The sequence below is a fragment of the Acomys russatus genome, chromosome 11 (genome assembly GCF_903995435.1).
Source record: "Acomys russatus chromosome 11, mAcoRus1.1, whole genome shotgun sequence".
NCBI lineage: Eukaryota > Metazoa > Chordata > Mammalia > Rodentia > Muridae > Acomys > Acomys russatus.
In genome coordinates, this window is record NC_067147.1 from 58,978,681 (window position 1) to 58,995,962 (window position 17,282).

Here is a 17,282-nt window from a genome sequence, read left to right on the forward strand (position 1 = left end):
CACGCCCGGCTCTACTTATTATTATTTGTATCACTGGAATTTGGGTCCAGGGCTGTGTCCATGCCAGGTAAACCTCTACCACTGAACTAATACTCCCTTTTTGCTTTAACCTTTATTTAAAAAAAAAATGACCTGAAGTAACCCAGTACTAAACTCGTTTTTTGAGATGGGTTTCATGTGGCTCAGGCTACCCTCCAACTCAGTATGAAGTTAAGCATGGCCTTGACCTCCTGGTCCTCCTGCCTCAACCTACAGACACTAAGATTGCTGGTGCACATCATGTCCACATTTACACACGGCTAGAGATCAGCGCCAAAGCTTTTTGCGTTCTCCAGGCAAGGACCCCACCGGCTGAGGCCCATCTCCCGCCACAACCAGCTACTTTCCTACTGTTCTGTCTCTCTGTCTTCTGAGAAAAAAATTTTGCTTTTTGGCTTTGTTGTGACAAGGTGTGGCTGGCTCAAAACTCTATATGTAGACCAGGCTGGCCCCAAACACACAGAGATCCACCTGCCTCTGCTGGGATTAAGGACACTAGCCACCTTGAAGGGAGCCCCGTGCTTTGTGAGCCCTTCCCTAGGAAAGGCCAGCCTCTGTTCAGCCAGGCTATCTGTCTATCCGTTGGGATACACAGGTTATCTGTCCCAGTGTCCGAGATTCCCAGCTCACAAAGCCAGTCAACTTTCCCAACAGTGGCAGCCACTTCCCGCTTACAGAAGAGAAGCCTAGAGCCCTGGAGAGAGAGCGTGGTCAGGCAGGGACGAGAGCCACCGTGATGACAGGAGCTTGCAGCCATGCCATGACCCCTCTAGGTTCCACTCCTGGAACCTAAGACTACGAGAATGTTCCATCTCCTGACTGAATGGACTCTTCTTCATCCTTGGCCCTGCCCTGCTTGGCGTCTGGTCACACAACGGAATCTTATTCAGCATTAAGAATGGAACTAGGAAGTATTACAGACAGACACACACCGTATGCTCTCTCTCAAAGCAGGCTCTTCCTTCTGGTTTTTATGTGTGTGCACGTATATGGAGTAACTCTAAGTAGAGGCCAGGGTACTAGAAAGGGGCCCGTGGAGGGCGGCGTGGCTAAGGGGGATGGGCAGGGAAGTGACAGACCACATGGGATATGAACGTGGACGGGGTAGACTGTGGGGAAGGGAAGCACCAGGTGGGACGGGCCAACCACAGCCAAGTGCATGAATGTGTTACAAAGAAGCCTGTTAGCCTGTGTGCTGATTAAAAAAAAAAAATACAGGTAAGTACATTTTAAAAAGTGTGATGTAGGGGGGAAAAAAAGGATTAAGAAAAAGTCATTTATCTTAAAAAAAAAAAAAAAAGCTCCCAGTAGATGGAAAAACCAATAGGTGGGCTTGCTGCACTTCCAGAGGGCCTGAGCTGGGTTTCTAGCACCCATCTGGGCAGTTTACAGCCACCTGTGACTCCAGGTCCAGGAGCTCTGACGCCCTCTTCTGGCCTTGAAGGGCCCTGCATATGTTCACAGACACGAAGTTCCCAATAAGGGAGACAGAACCTGTATGTGGAAGTATGTCCCACAGTAGCCCACGGGGACTCAGGGGGACAGCCATCGTTGCCTGTGCAGGAAGGCAGCGCCCCCAGCCCTGTGTCTGCACAAGGAAGGCAGTGCCCCAATCCTTGCACCTGCCCCCAGCCTGCGCCTGTACAACAGAAGGCAGCTTTCCCCAAACTTGCTCCAGATTGCGCCTGCAAGCAGAGTCCTGGCGGTCGTTTTGGTCTCTGCATTGAACCCTCAGCCTGCTGTCTACCTTGAGTCCAGTGTTTGTGCCCACTGAGGGTTCTCTGAGCCTGTGCTCCACACACACACACTGTCCCTCCCTCTACCCTCTGTGAGTCTGAGTATCACAACTTCAAACTTTCTCCCAAGTTCAGAAGACACTGGGATAGTTTTGTCGACTTGACGTCATGCAGACTCCGCTGAGAAGAGCATTTCAGTGACAGTGACGGCCGTTCGGATGTGGTTAGCCCGTGGGCATGTCTCAGGGAGGAGGCTGGCCAGTGGGCATGTCTCAGGAGGATTGTTGTGAGTGCATTAACACAGAAGGGAGGTCCCACCCACTGTGGGTGACACCATCCCCTGGGTTTGGGTCTTGAATTGTGTAAGCGTGGAGCAAGCAAGCAAGCAATAGGCATGTGTGCCTTCTAGGCATGTGTGAGTGTGTTCTCTTTGCTCTTGACTGTGGACCTCCCGTTTCAAGTTCCTGCCTTGATTCCCCCAAAATGATGGACTATATTCTGGCACTGTGAGCTACGATAAGCCCTTTCTCCCAGAAGGTGCATTTGTCAGGGTGTTTTATCACAGCAGCAGGAAGGGAACGAGGCTGGTGCTGAGCCCGCGTGCTGCTTGCCCACTTGAACTCAGCTCAACAACTTCATGCCCCACCCCTAGAGAGGTGTGAAGCCAGCAGGCTCTGCAGCAGGCTCACTCAGCTGTCTTACCAAGCTGTGTGCCCTGGGCCACAATCCAGCCTCTCTGTGGCTCAGGCTGCCAACTGATGGCCACCATCTGAAGGCCGCCATCTGAAGGCCGCCATCTGAAGGCCAGGGCTCAGACCCACCTAGCCTAGAATAGGCATTGCACGTGAAAGACATTTCACAAATTTAAAGATGTATCTCTGTTGCTTTTAATCGTGAACATGCGTGTAGGTATGTGCCCACGCGTGCAGGTGTCCACAGAAGCCAAAAGAAGGCACCAGATTCCCAGAAGCTAGAACAGGTTGTTGTAAGCTACCTGACATGGGGTGCTGGGAGTGGAACTAGGGTCCTCTGCAAGGGTAATAGTAAGTGCCTGTCACCTCTGAGCCATCTCTCCATTCCTATTGTAATTTTTTGATTTCTTGAAAGTCTCATGTCACCTGAGCATGGTGGTGTGGCAAGTAGAGCTCTGTGGTTCAAGGCCAGCCTGGTCTACATAGAGTTCTAGGCCAGCCAGAGTTACATGGTGAGAGCCTGTCTCAAGAGACGAGAGAGAGAGAGAGAGAGAGAGAGAGAGAGAGAGAGAGAGAGAGAGAGAGAGAGAGAGAGCGCGAGAGAGCGAGAGAGAGAGTGTCCTAATCTCATGTAACTCAATCTGGCTTTGAATTCACCAAGGTCAAGGACAACACTGAGCTCCTGATCCTTTGGTCTCTGCCTCCCAAGCTTTGACATTAAGGCCACGCTGACATTGTACGGCCACGCTGACATTGTACGGCCATGCTGACATCATATGGGTGTGCTAATAGTGGGTGAAGAAGTGAAGCTTGAAGCTCTGCCTATGAGACGCCTCAGTGGGTAAGGACACAGCACCTGCCTCCAAGCCTGGTGACCTGAAATCAATCCTGTGGATGCATGAGGGCAAGAGAACCGACTCCTTCCTACAGGCTGGTCTCTGACATCCACACATGGGCACAGGCACTCAGAGACACTCAACAAGCAGGCAAACACACTAACTTTAAAGAGAGGCAGCGGCTAAGCTCCCAGGAAGCAGCCTAGGAGGATGCTGACGTGGGTAAGGAAGCTGCAGGGACACACCAGGTCCCTATTTGCTCTCAAGCGCACACCTCCTGGAGCTTTTTAGTCGTGGATAAGAGCTGCTTAACATAGCTCTGGGAAGCAGGAAGTCCCCAAGGACTTCCTGGTCCCTGAGGAAAGGGAACAAGAAGTGAGTGAAAGGACAGTGAAGCAGACGGGTTCTCAGGCCTGAAAGCACTCTAGGGATCCGAACCTAATCATGTCCAGATCCCTCCTCACCTGACAGCAGCCCCCAAGCCAGTGAAAACCCACACACTCAAAGTGGGGGGGGGGCCACGAAGCCAGGAGGAGGGGGTCTGTGGAAGTGATGTCGAAATGTCAGAACCAGGCCACAGGGATGACATTTCTCACACACCTCAGGTCACACTGGGTTCCTTCTCTATCTACCCCACAAACAAGACAGAACTGGCTCTCCACAGAACACCAGGGAAGCGTGCGTCTGTCCAGCAGATGCCATGCTGGTGGCATGGACAACCTGTGAATACTGCTTCCCTCCGGAGTCCGAGGTGACCATGAGCCAGGGAGAGAAATCCCAGCGCTTGCTCAGCCCACACAGTGCAAGCTGCTCCTTGCCTGAACTCTTTGGCTTTGGCAGGAGCTTGCCTGGAAGCCAAGAGGGAGCACAGTGCAAGAGAGGCACCTGGAATACCTGGAGAGCGGACTCTCCTGGTAACACAGCAACAGGCAACAGGACAAGGTGGCACAGACAAGAAAGGCCACATCCCGACTTGGCTCTAGCCACTGGCTTCTCAACGATAATTGCTGTGGGAAAAGATGTCAGGGAGAGTGAGGGCCAGAGTCCTCCGTACTCACCAAGGACTGAGGAGCGACTTCCTTGGAGGCTGCTGCAAACTGGGGAGAAAGAGATCTGTGGGCTGCTGGTGGGCTGCCAGCAGAGGCCAGGAGGCCCAGCCTTCCCAGCCCTCTTTTCTGGCCACCTCCTCCAGAATCTCCGCCCAAATCCTAGGGCTACCAGGTGGTATCTCCCCACCCACCATAACCTGCTTGGCAAGGCCTTGTGCACCTTTCCCCACTACTGCTTCCGGCTTCTCTCTCCCCCAGACGTCTAGACTGAGGTAGGGCCTTCCTTTATCTACCTGGGACTCATAGGCCAGCCTGGGACTCCAAGGCACCGACCTTACCATGGGTCACAGCCTGGTCCCTGCAGGCTGCACGTCCCTGTGGAGTAGGTGGAGGTTGAAAGGGTGCCTGCGGGACACCCTGGACACAGCCTTCCTTCTTCCTTCTGAGAGGGGCTGGAAGCACACAACAGCCCCACAGCTAGCCCAGGGGAGGGCCTGCTTCCTACCTGAGAGCCTGCCAGGTGCGCGGGATGCTGAAAAGACCCACGGCCTCCCCGACAAGGTGTGGTGTGCTGTGAGCCCTGGGCTGGCGTGACTAAGCTGGGTGCTGACCAGCCACCTCAGAGGAAGGACTGGCACAGGACAAGAGGGCAAGGCTGTCCCCAGACACAAACTGGTTTGGCTCACTAGCAGAGCGGCCTGCGGAGCTGCTCCACTTCTCCTCAGGAGCAGGGAGGACGCACTGTCACAGCCATGGCCATGGGAAGGAGTGAGGGAGACGCTTGGTCCCAAACCCAGGGATACTGGTTCCGAAGGCTCATCTGCCCACACAAAATGTTTCTTAACTGCAGTTACTCACGACACAGGCGTGATAGTGACTACGCAAAGGGCTGCCAGTGGCTCACAAATGCAGGGGAAGTCCTTTCGGGCCCGGGCTGGGATTAAAGGCACGGCTACCAAGCCCGGCTCCAGTTGGGTTTTTTTTGTTGTTGTTGTTCCAAGTCAGGGTTTCTCTGTGTAACCTTGGCTGTCCTGGACTCCCTTTGTTGCCCAGGCTGGCCTCAAACTCACAGCGATCCACCTGCCTCTGCCTCCCGAGTGCTGGGATTAAAGGCGTGCGCCAACACGGCCGGCTCTCCAGTTGATTTTTATTTGGCATTTTCACTCTATAGTCCTGGCTAGCCGCGGACCCACCATCCATCCTCTTTGGGCCTAAGGGACGCAGTCTCCCAAACCGCCTTTAAGAAAGGGTTTCTCACAGCCTGGAAGTTGCCAGGTAGGCTAGACGGCCAGCAAGCTTCCTCTCTTCACCTTCCAGTGCTGGGGTTACTGGGGTTACGGGTGCACGCCCAGCTTTTTAATGTGGGCTCTAGAAACTGAACTTAGGACTTCACACTTTGTCACAGAAAGACAACTCAAGATGAATGTGGTGCCACATGCCTGTGATGCCATCATGGGATGGAGACACAGGACGAGGTGGAGCTTGATGCCCTCCTGGGCTTGACCATCAAGCAGAAAGGAAGTGGGGACAAGGAGAGAGGCCAAGTCCGCTTCATAGCCTGTTCTTCTAAAATTCATAAAGGGTGGGGAAAGATACAGAATAATTTGTGATTTGAGGGATTTCTGGACAGTTCTGTTCCGTGTTCCCAAATCCTGAAGGCCAGTAACTGCTGGGGACCTGGAGTCAGTCTTGGCCTTCTCCAGCCCACCATCGCTGTGCTCCTGGGGCAGACTCCCAGCAGCACCAGAGTCCTCCTCAGGGCACGTGTTACCTCCTGGGCCGGCATAGGGACGGGGGGTGGGGGGCTGAGGGGGTGAGGGGGTAGGGAGTAGGGTGGGTGTGTGTAAATGCAGGGGTCCAGGCAGCACTGCAGCAGCCGGCCTTTTTTAAAAAAAGATTTATTTATTTATTATTTATTATTATGTATACAGTGCTCTGCTTGCATGTACTCCTGCAAGCCAGAAGGGGGCACCATATCACATTATGGATGGTTGTGAGCCACCATGTGGTTGCTGGGAATTGAACTCAGGACCTTTAGAAGAGCAGGCGGTGATCTTAACCACTGAGCCATCTCTCCAGCCCCCAGCAGCCTGCCCTTTAGGATAAAGGGGAAAACATCCCTGTGTGGAGACCACACAGGAGGCAGGCGAGGCTGGCCAGACACAAAGTACAATAGGGAATGGTGAGCCATGCCACCCCTCTCCGAGGCCCCAGTTCTCTGAAGCACAGATGGGGGCAGGAAAAGGCCTTGGTTCCCAATTATGAAAAGTGCACCTAATGCTGAGGCTGGGCCCAGGGAGTGCAGACCAGACTGGTGCTCTGAGCCCAACGCCTGCTAAGAGGGGAGAGAGGGCTGGATAGATGGCTCAGTGGTTGGGAGCACTGGCTCCTCTTGCCGAGGACTTGGGTCTGATGCCCAGCATGTGCAGCTCACAACTGTCTGTAACTACAGTCCCAGGAGGACTGGATGTCCTCATCTGGCCTCTATGGCACCAGAACACCCATTCCCTTAAGATAAATCTTAATCTAAAGAGAAAGGGGGTGGGGGCAGAGAGAGGGAGGGAGGGGGAGAGGGGGAGGGGGAGAGAGGGAGGGGGGGAGAGAGGGAGGGAGAGGTAGAAAGACCACCTCTCTGGAGAAGGTGAGGCCTGACATCTTAGCTCACCAGTGGGCTCTCCCTGCCCTGAGGCACCAACAGGGGCAGCTCCTTCCACACCCTACTTAATCAGCCATCTGCCTCTTCCTTCAAACTGCGTTTAAAAAGCACTTCCTTAGATAAGCCTTCCCCAGCCGGAGCTCTTCCCACACTTGCTTGCTAATGCAGTGGATGTGGATTTGGCTGCTGGGGTGTGACCCCAGGCACACCTACATTTACTATAGGTGTCTGTTGCCAAGATGGTGACCCCTTCCAGAACCCTAGAGAGTTCCTGAGTGTCCGGTCTCCAGTCCCCATCCCCCCACAGCCCAATCCCAATCCCCCAGGAAGAGGTGACAGCTCTTCAGAGCAGTCACCAGCTGTGAGGCCCCTGGGGGGACAGGTGCTGGGTAGGTACCCTTGCTTCCCATAGCCTCCAAAGTTCTGGGCACCGAGCAGGCATAGAGGGGACTGAGAGCCACATGGACACTGCTTTGCCACCTTCCTGCCCCAAATGCCTAACCTTTCTTTTTCTTTTTTCTTTTTTTATTAATTCATTCATATTACATCTCAATGGTTATCCCATCTCTTGTATCCTCCCATTCCTCCCTCCCTCCCACTTTCCCCATACTCCCCTCCCCTATGACTGTGACTGAGGGAGACCTCCCCTTTCCCCCCCATATGCTCATAGGGTATCAAGTCTCTTCTTGGTAACTTGCTATCCTTCCTCTGAGTGCCACCAGGCCTCCCCATCAAGGGGACATGGTCAAATATGGGGCCCCAGAGTTCGTGTGAAAGTCTCTCCACTCAACTGTGGAGACTGTCCTGTCCATTGGCTAGATCTGGGTCGGGGCCTACCCTTTCTTACCTGGCTCATTTGAAGCGCCTTGCTAGCTCAGGCTGGCGGGACAGCTCAAGTGGTAAAGTGCTTGTTGAAAAACCATGGGGACCTGAGTTCAATGCCCAGAGCCCCCACATGAAAGAGCTGGGAGTGGTGGATGCACTTTGTAAGCCCAGCAATGTGGCAGCAGAGACAAGGCGGGTACCTAGGGCTCGCTGACTAGTCGGCTTAGCCCGCTTGGCAAGCTCCACGTCCCATTGAGAGACTCTGTCTCTAAAACAAGCCGTACAGCTCCTGAGGAGCCACTCCTGAAGCTGCCCTCTGACCTCCACAAGCATGTGTACCCCTTCTGTCCCCCATAAAAGGGGCAGGCTCATGCTATGTCCATCTGGGAGGGCTTCACTTCCGTGAAACCCTGTGGTGCCTGCCACCTGCCTTGTTGAGCTCTTGAGTCTCTAGAAGGCTGTTTTCATGTTCCGGAGCTCCCTCACCGGTTCAGAGAATCCTGGGCTGTAACTTTCCTTTCTGGCCTGTCGACATGGAGCTGGGAAGAGCTTCACTTTAGAAGACACAGTTCACTCAAGTCTATGGCTTTAAACATTTTGTGAGATTTTATTTATTTTTATGTGTATGAATGCTTGCCTGAACGCACCCTGTCCGTGCATGCAGTGTCGCAGAGGCCAGATGACGGGCTGAAGTGACTGTGAGCAGCCAGTGCTCTTAACTGCTGAGCCATTTCTCCAGACCCTGAGTTTAAGGCTTTTCAGTGTCCAGTTGCACAAACACTTGCTCAGGGATCACTGGTTAAACTGCGCACACCCCACATGGACACCAAAAAGGTCTTGAAGAGAATGCGGTGGCTGATATGGAAAGAATCCGAGCGCAGACTCCAGTGAGAAAAGCTAGGTGTCAGGTCAACTTATGCTCCACAGCCTCAGGGTGTGGGAGCAGGAAAGAGAGCAACTGTGAGCACGTATATGCGTGTCATGTCGGGTGATGTGTGTGTGTGTGTGTGTGTGTGTGTGTACACGCACATGTGGGCAGGAGCCGGTCACACACTCCTTTGTTCTGGGGTGAGGCTGGCCTAGAGACAGCCTGTTCCTTCTGGCCGTACACTTTCTGATTTGTGTACACGCTATTTTTGTATCAATAAACATGTTAACTTTAACACAAGCAAACAGGCTGAGCCTGCACCATTAAGAGTTCTCCCCACCTGTGCAGAGGTCATCTGAGGACACACTGAAGGACACCTGAAAACATAGGCTCAGGCTCCAGATACCAGAAAGACTCGCCACAGGCCTGGAGGCAGGCACATGGCTCTGATCAAGCTGCAGAGACATCAGGGCCAGGGCACGGGCAAGCCTGTGATCCCAGCATTGGCACGCAGGGAGACAGAGTGGGAGCTCAAATCCAAGCTTGTTACTCTGAGTCTGAATGGACAACATGAGAACTGACTAAAAAACATATTTATATAACTTATTTTCAAGGCAGGGTGTCTCTAAAGTTCTGACTATCCTGGAACTTGCTCTATAGACCAGGCTGGCCTACAACTCAGAGATCCACCTGCCTCTGGCTCCCAAATGCTGGGATTAAAGGTGTGTGCCACCATTCCTGACCTAATTTTGTTTTAAGGCACAGACAAGGATGTTCTAAAACAAGGACAGCCTGTGAGCTCACCCAGTGTGCTCCTGGGGCCTGCTGAGGACCTAACAACTGATGCACCCCGTCTTCTGCTGCACAGTCAAAAACTAGGTGCTCAAAGCCAAGAATAAAGGGAAGCGTTGAGCCCAGGACCACTCTGGGCCAGTGCTGCCCACCCTCCTGCAGGGCCCATACACTCCCCACCTTATGGATATGCAAACCCCGAGAGCCGACCAGAGCATCTGGTACATGGCTGCAGGAAAGGGTGTGTATAGTGTCCTTCGGCAAGGCCACGGATGTCTACCAGGCAGCCCCGTCTGAAGCCCATTCTCATGGCTAGTTGGACAAGAAAGAAGCTTCTTACAGCTGCCTTGGTTTGTGTCTGCGTCCATTCTTGGCTCCATCTTGACCTTGACCTTAGACTCCCAGAAGCAATTTCCTCCTCCCAAAACATCTCCCAAGATCCAAATCATCCCAGGACCAAATGGACAGAATGCGGAGTCCTGAGTACTCTTCTGACTGATATCCCAGCCATAGCCCACAGGCTGTGCCTCCTGCCCTGGCCCAGCCTGTAGCCAGACTGAACTTTCTAGAATGGGAGCTCAGACCTTTTTCTTTACTTCCCTGCTCTCAGAACAATCCTACACTCCTGGGTGCTGACCCAAGGTAGTCTCAGCCCTGGTCTCTGCCTCTCTCTTTGCTGTCCCAGTCAAGTCCAGGGCTCTGGGCTGAGCGTCAGGCTTCATGTCCTGTCTGTGAGCCTCCTCCTTTCTCCTGAAGCCAGGCTATACATGGGGCCAGTAGGCTAGGCAGCCTCCTGCTCAGCTTCTGAGGCCTGGAGGGGTACAATCTGCCTCTGACCCACCAGGCTGGTGTTTGGCTGACACTGAAGTGGAGGCCTCGGGAGCTACCAGCTACCCAAACACACACCACACGACACCCCAGCGGAATGCCGCCCTCTCCTCCTGGTGAGTATGTCCCCAACCAGATGGCTCTTCCCTCTTCCTCTAAGATGGGGACCTTCCTGGCTTCTGCCTCCAACCTGTGCCTGGCCACCTTCCTGTGCTGGATGAACTGCCATCAGCTGACTCTGGTCTGGAGCCGGTCTCCTGCCGATTGTCTAAACACCACACAGAGGCCTCGGAGAGCTCAATGCATCCAAGAGCAATTATCTATGCCAGCCACAGGTGGCCCCATGCCAGCACAGCGCCTGGCAGGCAGCACACACTTCTGTCCTCTCCTGTCCGTCTGTTCCGTCCTGGGAGCTCCTCAGTCGGGGACATGAGCCCAGGCACACAGGCCGGGCAATGTCCTCAGTCGCGCTCCCTGTTCTAGCTCAGGAGCTGCCTCCAGCCACCCCTCCACCTTGTCCAGCCACTCCACACAGCTGCCATGTTCCTGCCCACAGAACCACATTTCTTATCGTGGCATCCCACGCAGGCCTCTGCATGTGGGTGCGCCCACTACCTACCAGCACTAGTGACACACTTCCCGAATCCCTGAGCCAACCCTGAGAGGAAGGAACTGCACGATCCAAACGTGACAGATGAGGAAGCTGACCAGAATACCCAGGGTCACGGTCCAAGCTCCTGAGCAACGAATGCATCAGAGCCAGCCGCCTGTCCCACCCACAGTTTCCTGGAAACATTCCGAATACCACAGAGAGTGAGGCCAGGAACCGAGATCCTCACATGACTTGAGGAGAAGGCGCTGGAGAGATGGCTCAGGGGTAAGAGTACAGGCTACTCTTCCAGAGGACCCCGGGGTTCAATTCCCAGCACCCACATGGCAGCTCACAGCTATCTGTAACTCCAGTTCCAGGGGATCTGATGCACTCACACAGACATACATGCAGGCGAAACACCAATGCACACAAAATAAAAATTAAAAAATCCCAAGAAGAGACTTGTTACCCTATGAGCATATACAGGGGGAGGAAGTCCCCCTCAGTCACAGTCATCGGGGAGGGGAGTAAGGGGAAAATGGGAGGGAGGGAGGAATGAGAGGATACAAGGGATAGGATAACAATTGAGATGTAATATGAATAAATTAATAAAATATATTATAACAAAATTAAAAAATCATAAAAGAGGAGGAGGAGGGCGTTCTTGCAGGGCTGGGGTACAGCTCAGATGTGGGTGTAAGAGAAATCTCAGGGAGGCTGACTCATCCATAGTAAGCAGAGACACACTCAGGCCCATTGCCACAGGGGGCACCCCTTCCCTCTCCGCACCCCCCCCCCCTGCACCTTCCCCGTCCCCGAACTCATCAGATGCAGCAGTGAGCAGATCTGTGAAGAGATGAGAGATAAACATCCTAAGTGACACCTTCCGCCTGCCCCAGCCTGTAGCCGGATTGAACTTTCTAGAGAGTGAGCTCTGTCCTATTTCCTTACTTCCCTGCTCCTGTCAGGACAATGCCACACTCAGGAGGGGCCAGCCGGGGCTGGGAATGTGGCTCTGTCAGGACAGTGTTTGCCTCCTGTGCACAAAGTCTGCCGTGTCATTCACAGCATCACATGACCACCTGCTAACTGCAACACTAGGAACATCAGGCAGGAGAGCCGCAAGTTCAGAGCCACTCTGGACTGTAACGCTGTTGCTCCAGTAGCATCCTGGGAACTAAGAGCAGCTGACTGACTGTAGCAAGAAAATCCTGAGTTCAAGGACAGCCTGGGCTGCATAAGCAAACTATCTCAAAAATATAAGTGGGGGCGGGGGGGGGGGGAGAGAGAGAGAGAGAGAGAGAGAGAGAGAGAGAGAGAGAGAGAGAATATATGAATCTAGTGTAATAATTATTCCTAAAATTTCCTCTGAATCCAGGAAAGAACACCATTTACTATCACAGAAAGCTCTGTGTGCCTGGCCCACGTAGTAACGCCTCCCTAGCAGCGTGGACAAAACACTCACACTAGTTAATGGGCCTGGAAAAGGATCTCACGGTTCTGTGGATTCGTGTCCCGCTCCTGACGCCCTGTCCCTGGAGGCTGGCCACCTGGAGGTGGCCCAGTGTACCCAAGAATAAGACTATTTCCAGCCTCGGGCCTCCGAGCTTTGAGGCTGGAGTGCAGCTCTTCCCAGAGGCCCCTGCTAAGCCAGCTGCTTCCTTGGGTTCCAGCTGGTGGTGCTGATGTCAGGAACAGAAGCCACTCCCAGCAACAAGGCCAGGATGACAAGGAAGAGAGGGCCACAGCAGGGCATGGGAGAGTGCTGATGGTGAGCCTGGAGAACGTTCTGGGGTCTCCTGGTGCCCCTTCTTTGTGTTTCATCTGTCCTTGCCTCCTGGCTTGTTCCTTCTGGCCTGAGCAATGAGGACACTTTGGCTGGTCCTAGCTGACAGAGGCACTAAGTTAAAGCTGCATGAATGGTGGCTGCCTGCTTATTCTTACCCATAGCAGTCTCTTCTGCTTGCTCAGGGACAGAACGGCGGTTCTAGTCCAAGTAGCCAGGTGCCTCTGTGGAATGCCTCCCACCTCCCTTGCAACTAAGAACAGCCAATGGAGGTGAGGTGGGACGGAAAAGCTACCAGGAGGGATACGCTGGAAAGCTCCGTAGGTGTGTGTGAGGGGGGAGTGGCTTTGTGTGGTTTTTCAACCCCTCACCCCCCACCCTTGCAGCCCATGAGACAACCCTGGCTGGGGCTGGACTGCAGACCTAAACCAGCCACCGGATTTATTCATATGCAATGAATGTCCACTGACTGAAGCCACTGCCATTTTTGGTGAAGTTACTAATTCACACTTGACTTATAAATCAGTGGAGCCCGGAGTGGTGGTGGACATCTTGACTAGCACCCTGGAGGCAGAGGCAAGTGGATTTCTGTGTATTAGAGGCCAGCCTGCTCTACCCAGCAGGTTCCAGCCAGCCAGGACTACATAGAGAGAGCCTGACTCAAAAAACAAACAAATAACAACAACAAAACAAAACAAAACAACAACAACAACACAAGCAAACTCCAAATCAACTGAGCCTGGTTTTCTCAACCCCTCACTGATCTGCAGTTCAGGCCAAGCTGTGCTGTGCGTGAGGGATCTGCAGTTGATTCCCACTTCCTAGGAACTGAGGAGGGTGGAGGCTGGAAGGGACCGATGCAAAGAGAGGGAAGGCAGGGGATGGGAGGCAGGGCAGAACCTGAGAGAAAAGGCTGGAAGGCAGGCAGAAGGAGCAAGAAACTAGAGCAGAGGCCATGGAGCCCCCGGGTCAGGGGAGACGGGAAAGGAACTGCCACCACCACAGCCATCAGTGTCAACAGCAGACGCTCTTCCATGTGTCATGGCGCTTTACAGATAAGTAGCCACAGCCCCGACGCGCTAAGTACCACGCATCCTCAGTCATGGGGTGGGGGGAGGCGACAATGATGATGATGACATTTTCTCCAAGGTTCCTTAAGAGATGAGACATGATTTCTTTCTCCAAGTGTCTCTGGGGTGACAGCTGGAACCATGGCAACCATTTTGGACTGTGAGAAGCACAGGTACACCCTAAAAATGGTGTGGCAGGGCATGCATGACTTAAGGGGTGCTCATACAGCTGCCTGGGGCCACCGAGCACCTTACTCAGCTGCCATGCCATCCGCGGCCCCACCCTGAACTGCCGCAGAGCCAGGTGGCCCCACCCTTTTCTATCTTCAGCACCAGATTCTGAGCCACTGCGTCTCGCCCACCCTGGGGTCCTGACCCCACATCTGTGTTGAGCAGCTCTCCTACAAAGAGAAAAGGTGGACTTGCAAGGCTGAGGGACCAATGGTGACCCAGAACCTAGCACCACTTGAGGGATGGAGAAAGAGAGGTTGACGAGAATGGCGACACATCTGTGCCAGGGCCATATCTCAGACAAGTCCACAACGGTTCTCCCCAGTCACCCAAGGAAACGTTGCCCCTCAGTTCAGCCTCAAAGAGAAATACCTGCTGTGAAGGATACACTGGTTGTCAGAGGCGGATGTACACAAAGAGGCATCCCACAGAATGACCGACCTGCACCACGGCTGAGGTTTCTGTGGGCTCAGAGTTCTCTCCTCGGAGACAACCAGCTCTGCTCAGGGAGGGGAGGGACTGTGCCAGGAGCCCTTCAATACCTGCAGCAATGGTAACGTGACATAGCACTGTACACATCAGTGCTTGCTCAGGGCCAAAGACTGAGAGTTGTAGAGGAGAAATAATGGGCCTGTACGTGACATAAGGCCGTCTGTCCTTGCTATCTCGGTGTCCAGCCCAGGGGACGGAACCCTACCACGCACGGCAGAGCACTGCTCCCGTGGCGCTGCTGTCACACAGGCACCTCTGAGGCTCTTTCTGTCCTGACAGCACTCCGGGGGATTCAGGTACTGCTAAGGAGGAAGGCATGGACAGGCCTGTTCAGCTCTGCTGAGGCCTGTCCATGCTATCCTTTGCACTTGTTTGTCTCACTGAGGCAGAAACTGGAACCGGTGAGGAGGGAGGAAGGGTACCAGGCTGTGCATGCCAAACAAGAGCCAAAGAGGGTAACATACACGCCGAAGTGCGCAGGGCTCTAGCTCCCGAGTACTCCGCGTGCAGGTAGTTTGGTTTGCTGAAGTGGAGAAGAGCTAAGTTTGCCAGGAGAGGCAGACTGGCTGGTGCATGCAGGGCTTTGCACAGCACACCAAGGGTGTGGCCTTGGACTGTTAGCAGCCATAGTCTGAGTGACCAGAGGCTTTCCCTCCCCCTCAGACACATCCCTGTCAGAATGAGGACGGAACCTGAGTAGGCCGGACCTACAAGGACCCAGCTGGTAGCTTCACACTTGCTGTGGCTCAAGCGCAGGATGGAGACAAGAGTTGCAGGGCTGCCCAGCACAGGAGGGCCAGCCATTCCTTCCGGGTTATGGAGGGATGGTTAAGGGTATGGTAACAAAGGCTTTTTAAAAAAATCCCAGCATAGAGGATCTTTGAGTTTGAGGCCAGCCTGGTCTATATGTTGAGTTTCAAGAAAGCCAGGGCTACATAGAGACCCTGTCTCAAAACAAACACAAACAAAAACAAAAACAAAATATACAAATATATATATATTGAGCGTATGTACTTCTGAAAGCCAGAAGAGGGAGTCAAGTCCCCTGGAATTGGAGTTCCAGGTTGCTGTGAGCTGTCTGACATGGGTACTGAGAACAGCACTGGGTCCTGTCCTGTCCTGTCCAAGAGCAGCAACTGTATTGCCTGCAAAGAATGGCTCTCTCTGTCACATGTCCTCAGATGATGGTGCTGTTTCACCAGTGGCCCAAAGCAACAGACTCAACTGACCATGGGTTGGAATCTCCAAACCTTTTTTCCTTGTACACTGATGACCTCAGGCATTCTGTGACAGTGATGGAGAGCTGACTAACACACCACCACCAGAAGCAAATCAGCTGCTCTTGAGGGACACTTCCCAAACCAGCACCCAGAACTCCTTCCTGCAGATGAGCTCAGAAGCCAGGCTGCAAGCCACTAACATGCTAGCAGGAACACACACACACACACACACACAGGTACAGAGCCGACACTGACTAGAGAAGGAAGTTCAGATAATACAGGAGCTGATGCCGCACAGAGTACAGAGACGTGGGGGCATGGCACACAGGGGCCATAGTTCATGGCAGGGCTATAGCTCAGTGGTAGAGTGCTTGCTTAGCGTGCCGGAGGCTCGGGCTCTATGCCAATCACAGAAAGGAAAGAAAAGCTTTAGAAGCAGTGTGCTGAACCCAAGCACTACACTGGAGAACAGAGGGCTCACCTCCAAGTGGTTACTAGCCAGCGTCTACTGGGCAGGCAAGCATCCTGCACGTCGAGAGGCTGGTGGTCAATGTGCCATTTTCACATTTTCTCTAATCTTTTTCCTTGTTGGCACAAGGTCTCGAGTAGCCCAAGCTGCCCTCCAGCCTATGATGTAGCTGAGGCTAGCCCTGAGCCGATTCTCCTTCTACTTTCCCTCTGACTATCCACGCCCACTAGTGTCCAGCCTGCTGTAACTGTCACCCTGACACAGCCTAGCATCATCTAGGAAAGGCTTGATTGAGGGACTGCCTCGGTCAGTGGGCCTGTGGGCAGAGCTGAGAGAGACTGTCTTGACTGATGTGTGAGGGCCCCAGCCCACTGTGGGCAGCACCAGCCCTAGGAACCTGTTTATGAGAAAGCTAGCTGAATGTGAGCCGCAGAGCCGGCATGCAGCGTGTCCCTCCGTGGTCCCTGCCCTGAATCCCCTGACTGACAGACTGTGACCTGGGAGTACAAGCCAACTAGGCCTTTCCTCCCACAAGCTGCTGTGGCCATGGCAACAGAAATGAGGACACATGACCTGCTTGATACATTTTTTAAAAGATTTGTTCAATGTGTGTGTGTGTGTTCTATTAGAATATACCCCTGCCGGCCAGCAGGGGGCGCCAGATCTCACTACAGACGGCTGGGAGCCACCATGTGGGTGCCAGGAATTGAACTCAGGACCTTTGGAAGAGCAGACAGTACTCTTAACCTCTGAGCCGCCTCTCCAGATTGATATTTTTTAAAGTAAAAAGATCACAGTAGAGAGGAGAATCCACATAATTGTTGTTTTTTGTTTTCAAAACAAAAAATCCAAAATGCAGGCACACTCCAAACCTCAGTCCCAGGACTGACCAGGACCGAGGCAGTCAACTGTGTTTCATACACTGCCTAACTAAACAAGACGGCAAGAGTGTTCTGCACACAGGGGAAGGAGCAGGGTCCCGTTATCTATGCAGGGAATCAGGTTCAGCAGTGGTATAGGCCTTGCATCTCTACCTGGCCACAAGCTCCAATATAAAAAAACCAGTGACCTGGCCCAACAGTGACATGAGGGTACAAGCCC

At 53.4% G+C, this 17,282-nt stretch overlaps 2 protein-coding genes across 3 annotated transcripts in view; both read right to left on the bottom strand.

Annotated features, from left to right (window-relative positions):
• Nucleotides 1-17,282, bottom strand: part of Rpl10a (ribosomal protein L10a) — a 105,452-nt gene that overhangs the window by 56,218 nt on the left and 31,952 nt on the right. The window lies entirely within an intron of this gene.
• The window catches only part of Ppard (peroxisome proliferator activated receptor delta), a 65,039-nt gene that overhangs the window by 25,090 nt on the left and 22,667 nt on the right, over nt 1-17,282 (bottom strand). Inside the window, exon 1 of one of the 2 annotated variants that reach the window (XM_051153444.1) lies at nt 4,362-4,745. The exons of the other annotated variant lie outside the window; for it this stretch is intronic. The gene's annotated coding sequence lies outside the window, so the exon portion shown is untranslated. Of the gene's footprint in view, nt 1-4,361; nt 4,746-17,282 lie in introns of those variants that run through there. 2 annotated transcript variants of the gene reach the window in all.